This window comes from Tupaia chinensis, unplaced genomic scaffold, assembly GCF_000334495.1.
Source record: "Tupaia chinensis unplaced genomic scaffold, TupChi_1.0 Scaffold000661_1, whole genome shotgun sequence".
Classification (NCBI taxonomy): domain Eukaryota; kingdom Metazoa; phylum Chordata; class Mammalia; order Scandentia; family Tupaiidae; genus Tupaia; species Tupaia belangeri.
Genome location: NW_006160183.1, coordinates 5,565,347 through 5,572,572, shown reverse-complemented (window position 1 = coordinate 5,572,572; position 7,226 = coordinate 5,565,347).

Genomic DNA, 7,226 nt, shown 5'->3' with positions numbered 1-7,226 from the left:
ATTGTGTGATCAATGCAATGTGGGTGGGAAGGGAATAAAGGACAATTGTGGACACTGGAGGTGGTGTGAGAGGAGGGCGGGAAGGGACAGAGGGTTAGAAAGTGGGATGGAAATAATTCTAGGAACTAGAAATGGAAAATTTTTTGTAATGTGCATGATCAAGTCATTATGCAGTGTGTACTGGATGGAAGATCGCATTTTGTGTGCTGTGATGATGCTTAGGGAAGGAATGTAACTTGAGTTACAAAAAAAAAAAGTTTCAGGGAAAAAAATTTATCTATTCAATGACTGCAGTATGATATGTAGCCCCAGCTAGGTGCTACTTTATAGGATGCATAAAGTTAGACTTGTGTTCATGGAAATGTGTGTGTCATCTGTGTTTGCTATGAGGGTATTTAGATTGATTAGGGTCTTTGGTGATTCAATAAAATGTGGGGAGAAAACAGTATAGAAAGCAAACATAGATACCGGAGACAGTGTGGGAGGAGAGTGGGAGATGGCAGAGGGTAAGAGATAGGGAATCAAGGATGGGGGGAAAAAAAGCAAAACATACAGAAAGCAAGAAATGGAAGATCATTTGCTGACAATAACATGTTTGTTGATGTGCTGGAAGGTGTAACTTTTAGCAGAACAGAGCATTGTCTATATCTCTGTGGCTTCTGCCTCATTTCCTCTCTTTACATACACACCGGAACTCAACTGTGGAGTCCCTGCCCTGATGACCTTCTTACAGCCACAAGCTCCACCCTGGGATACCGTGACAAAATTAAATGTTCACTTAATACCTTTACAATCCAACTGAGCTCCAGAACACAAGCCCTTGAGAGTCACCCTAACACTGCCCACCCAACCAAACTCCAGAACATGAAACTTTGGGGTGCAAAATGATCTAAACCATCACATAATATGTCAGATTGATTATGTGATTGAATGATTAATGTCTATCTCTCACTCCAGAATGGAAACTCCTTGAGGACAGAATCTGTGTCTATTGTTATTTTTCACTTTTGTCCATTGCTTTACAAAGAGTAGGCATTCATCTAATGGTTGTTTAATTTTCTCTTATTTACTAGTTTGTTAACAGAATAACATAGAGACCTAGAACGTTTGTTTCTAGAGACATTACATTCAAACAAACGCTCCTCGATCTTAGATGGCTTTGAATTTGAAAAGTCGACGTTGTTCCCGCTTATTTAAGAAAAGACATGAAAAACATCTTAGAAAAATTGTGCTATTTTAAATGTTTACATGGAGGCAATCAATGTTTTAGCATATATAACACATAATACAGTGTAACTGTGCTATTCACAAGATAGAAATGATAAGAAATTCTGATTATAGGAATTATTCCGTTGCTCTCTCAGGACAGACTTGCCTTTGTTTAGCTCATTAAATACTTCCCAGGGTGCTAATGCACAAACATGGTGTCCAGGAAAGGGTGAACTTAGGCAGTGTGGTCCGATATTAGGGTTCAGGCATAAAAGCGTACAATGTGTGTCTTTCTTTAGCTGCACCGTCTCTCTGCGTAGCTTCCTGCACTGGGAGGCAAGCGTACAATGTGTGTCTTTCTTTAGCTGCAAGGTCTCTCTGCATAGCTTCCTGCACTGGGAGGGCTTTGCAGAAATAGTGTCATCTTAGTCCGTTTGAGTCACTGTGCCAAAGTGCCATAGACCGGGTGGCTATAAACAATAGAGATTTATTTCTTACAAATTGGCAGGCTGGAAGTCCGAGATCAGTGCCAGTATGAGGAGGGCCTTCTTGTGAGTTGCAAACTTCAGGCAGCCTCAGGCTTCTGGTTACATCCTCGCCTGGTGGAAAGCATGCTAGCAAGCTCTAACCCCGTTCATGAAGGCTCCCCTCCTATGACCTGGTCACCTTCCAGAGGGCCCCTACCTCTTAATATGTAGCATCACATTGGGATTAGGGTTTCAGTACGTGAATTTTGGGGAGACACAAGCATTCAATCCATTTCAGATGTACAAATGACATCTTCCTATGTGCTCTCATCCCATGATGGCCCAGTTTGTCCTAGGAACCAGGCAGGAGATTTTCTCAGCTTTGGAAAAGGGAGGGAAGGGGAGACAGATCCTGGCAGTTCCCTCCTGCACAGCATATATAAACCCTGACCTGGGAACGCACCCACCGCTGTGTGCCAGATGAAGCCCTACAGAGGGTTAGGAGTGTCTAGTGACCATAGATCTATGATCCAGTCTCACCAAATAACATGTGATTACAATTTGACTTCCAATGTTGGCAACACTGCCATCCAGATCAGTAATTTTTCTGTTAATTTCTCCACACCCACCCTTCAGTGTTATGAAATATTGTTCCACATAATAGTCGTGCTCCCAGCACCCAGGGAATATTGAGCCAGCAGTCAATTTCATAGTCATAACATTATGTTAAAGAATGTACAGGTTTAAAATATATTTAATAAATAGTATATAAGACATACTCCAAAAGTATAGGTAGGTATATTGTACATGGATTATAAGAATTATTTGGTTAACTTCAATCCTTTAAGGCTGTTCACTCCTATTATATTCTTTTCCTTATAGAGAAATGAGAAAACTTAAGATAGGCTTGTTCTGTTTAGCTCCATGCTTCCCAGGGAACTACTGAGCATACTGAATGTCCAGGAACAAAACAAAAGCATTGACCATTCGTATCTCTCTTTTATCCCCTAAAGAAAATTCAGAGAGAGCTAGTCCTGTAGCCTAGCGCTTAAGGGACTTGGATTCTACGTGGCCAAGTGTGGTTCGAGTCTTGTCCCTGGTGGCTTGAGAAACATGCTGTGCCTGTGTATGTTGTGTGTGCATGCCTGAGGTCACGGACAGGATGGAAAAATGGAGGAGAAGGGATTGTAGCATGGCCAAACCCCATTGCTTTTTCCTCCCTTGCTCTAGGTTCCTGTCTTTCGCTCTCTGGTGAGCACACATGCCCTCTGGCAGTTACAAAACAAACAAACAAACAAACAAACACAACAACACTAAAAATACACAAAAACAGACTGAGAATTCTGAGTGTAACAACCCTATCTTCCCTTCCCCCCTGAGAGTGTAAGCAGATTCTATCTTGCTAGGTGACTTTCTGGGACAATGCAGAATTGGGATAATGGTAGAAAATAAATAGAACAAAAATGAGACAGGATGGGATATTTTCATGAATAAAAGATCAATATTTATTCACAAAACAGAAGAAGGGAGAAAAGGAAAAGAGGCCCATTCTCAGTGTTGCAGCCAGCTGAGGGTCGCTGAGCCATGCTGGAGACATATGGGAGGCCTCAAGTTCAGATTCTGGATTAATCTGAACATGCCAGGTGCACCCACGGGTGTGTGCATGATCCTGCAGGCTGGAAGGCCAAGGGGGTGGATCATGGCATTATGAGATCCCGCCAAGAGTACCATCCTCTCTCCCACCCCGTGAAACAAACAAACAAAAAAACAAATGAACAAAACTTTTAAAAAGGGGGTTGGAGAGGGGAGGAAGAAGGGAGAAAAAATCTGGAGCTATGAGAAGGTTGTTTTCTTTCTTTTTTTTTTTTTTTTTTTTGGAGAGGTTTTCGCTATAGGGCGCATGCGCTCACCAGACAGACAGAGCGAGACAGAGAGACAGAAAGCGAGAAATCACCCCCCAGAGGGGATGGTCACGCTGCAATCCCTTCTCCTCCATTCTCCTCTCAGGATCTTGGGCACGCACGCACACGTGCCCGGTGTGAGTTTTAAGCCACCAGGTCCGGGACGCAAACTGTGGTCGACTACGTCGGAGTCCAGCGACATAGCCATTACACTAACTGCTGGTTCCCAAGAAGGTTGTTTTCTTTCTAAAGAGCTTCATAACTGAAAGCTGGAAGTCAAGAAGAGAGAACATGGATTTAGAGATGCAATTTGTTTGCTTGCTTTTCAATGTGGAGGATATCGAAAGTGGTGGGAGTAAGGTAGGGGACTTCTTTAATATTGTTTTGTTTTGAATTAAAAATATACTCTTCTACCCTTGGTGCTTTTTGAGCATGATAGTAATGATTTTAACAGAGTTGAGTTAGTTGGGTTGTTGCACTCTTTCTTTGAATGCAAAACTGTTCTGAGAGTAGGCTTCTTAGGCCCTAGTTTCACTTGAGTTAGAGTCAAATGCTGGAATCAGGCAGTTGCTTCCTCATTGAACAGTCTGTCTGCTTTCCACAGGCCTTTATCGTCCTTCCTGATGTGGCAAGATTATAAACCTCCAGGAAGCTGTTGGCTGGATATAGTCCACCAGCTTACCATCTTAGCCTGGGTCCTTCCCAGAGCAGACGTGAATACAGGCAGCTTAACTGGAACGTGATTTCAGAGGGAGTGAGACAGGGAAAGAGAAGAGGCCAGTCCGTAGATGTAACCACTGAGACTGGCACTGGACTAGGTGACTGGTATTCAATTCTGTGGAACTTTTTGAGGGACTTTATGAAATGTGTCTCAAAACTGTCCTTTCAGGGAACAAGAGGGAAAAGCATTTATCCATTGGCTCTGATTTTCTATCACTCCAAAGTGGTCCCCTAGGTTTTAATCGCTCTGGACTTTGCACTTGTGCCTGCATGAGAGTTGAGCAGATTCTCCTACAGACAGCTTACTCTGGGGTGGGGGTGGGGGTGTTCAGAGCTACAGAACGAAGCAGGAGGCCTCTGCTGTGGCATAGTCTTACAAGAAAGCCTCAGGTTGACCTTGCTCAGATTGAGTCATAGAACTGGTTGCCCCAGCAGTAGCACATAAAACACGGCATGCTTGTATGTCTATACATGCAAGAACATACAAAGACTACTTGGGAAAGAGCAGTATGTCTGCCTGGACTGTCTACACCAGGACAGCAGGGAAGGAGAACAGTGAATGAGATGGGGCAGTCTTATAGGCTGAGCCAAAGAATATGGACTTCATCCTTTAAACAAAATTTGGGGGAGACTAGCAGATGGCATAATGGTTATGTCTCTGTACTCCCACACATTGATCGCAGTTCAAGTCCCGGACCTGGCAACTTAAAACTCACACCAGGCACATGTGTGTGCATGCTCAAAATCCTGAGAGGAGAATGGAAGAGAAGGGATGGTGGTGTGGCCATACCCCGTGAGGGGGTGATTTCTCAGTTTCTGTCTATCTCTCTGGGCAAGTGCACATGCCCTATAGCAAAAATCTTTTTCTATTTTTGGAGAGGTTTTTGTTATAGGGTGTGTGCGCTCGCCAGAAAGACAGAGACAGAGAGACAGAAAGCAAGAAATCACCTCCCGGGGGGATGACCACACCACAATTCCTTCTCCTCCATTCTCCTCTCAGGATCTTGGGCACGCACGCACATGAACCAGGCATGAGTTTAAGCCGCCAGGTCCAGGACTCGAACCATGGTCGACTACATGGGAGTCCAGCGACATAGCCATTACACTAACTGCTGGTCCTGCAAAAATCTTTTTCCTAAAAAAAAAAAAAAAAAAAAAAAAAAAATAGGGACAGTGGGCAGGGAAAAAAAAAAAAAAAAAAAAAAATTGGGCCAGTTGGCAGTGTGGTGGTTGGAGTGGCTAGATCTCACATAGCCAGCTGTGCCATTTGAGTCCCGGACCTGGCATCTTAGGGCACACACCAGGCATGTATGCCCGTATGCCAAAAATCTGGAGTGGGGAATGGAGGAGAAAGGATTGTGGCATGACCATCCCCAATGGGGGAGATGCTTTTTTCCCTTTATCTCTCTCTTTCTGTCTCTTTCAGCCAGCTCGTGCACACTATAATTTTTAAAAACATTTATTTATTGGAAGACAGAGAGAAGTACCATTGACAGGCTCTGGCCACACAACGACCAATTCCTTCATCTTCCTAGTCAGCCAAGATCATAGGCAGCCCGTATGTTCAGGGTGACATGTGATCAGAACACTGGGCCTCCCCTGTGGTTTCAGGATTGCACAGTAGTGCTCGGCTACCTGTGTCACTGAAGCTGGGCCATGGACTTTATCCTGAAAATGATGGGAGTCAGTGAAAATGTAATATGAATTTAATGACCCAATCACATGTGTTATTAAACAAAAGAAGCTAATAACACTGTCACACTGCACAGGAGGATTAATAGGGGCGTTTAGCACATGACATGGGCATCATTACAGAAATTGTGAGATTCGTTTAGAGCCAATATAGACAATCCAGGTGAGAAAATATGAGGTCTAAAATAATACCATGGTAGATCTGGGTTACTGAAGGGAGAGCGGAGTCAAAAGAGACTGCACCAGGGAAATCTGGCCATGGGGACTGGGCTGTGACAAAGACTGAGAAGAGCAGCTTTATTCCCTTTGGATAACAAGCTATAAGGATATTTCCCCAAGGTGAGTACTGCTTTATTCTCCACCATCTGTGGAGACTATATGAGCAAGCTCTCTCTCTCTCCCTCTAAATGATTATTTATTTATTTATTTATTTATTTATTTATTTATTTATTTGGAGAGCATTTTACTATAGGGCACTTGCACTTGCTGGAAAGACAGAGAGAAACAGAGAGACAGAAAGTGAGAAATCACCCTCCCAGGGAGGATGGCCATGCTGCAATCCCTTCTCCTCCATTCTCTTCTCAGGATCTTGGGCATGCATGCACATGCTCCCGGCGTGAGTTTAAACCACTGGATCGGGACCTGAACCATGGTCGACTATGTGGGAGTCCAGCAACAGAGCCATTAGGCCAACTGCTGGTCCCTATTTATTTATTTTTGAGAGAGAATTTTTGCTATGGGGTGAATGTATTTGCCACAGACACAGAGACAGACAGAGATAGAGAAAGTGAGAAATCACCCACAGGGGGGATGGCCATGCTGTAATTCCTTCTCCTCCATTCTCCTCTCAGGATTTTGAGCATGCACACACACATACCTAGAGTGAGTTTCAAGCCACTGGACCTGGGACTTGAACCACAGTCTACCATGTGGGAGTCCAATGCCTTAACCACTATATCACTGCTGGCCCTGTGAATTCCTTTATTTATTACTTTTTGGAGAGATTTTTGCTATTAGGTGCCGGCCCTTGCCACAGAGATAGAGAAAGAAAGAGAGAAATCAACCCTCCTCCCCCACCCCCGGGAGGATGGCCATGTTGTAATCCCTTCTCTTCTATTCTCCTGGGATTTTGGGTATGCATGAATAAGCACCTGGAGTAAGTTCTTTTTTCTCTTAAGTTGTTGTTTTTTTTATTTAATTTATTTTTTTTTAAATTTACATTCATTCGCTATACATC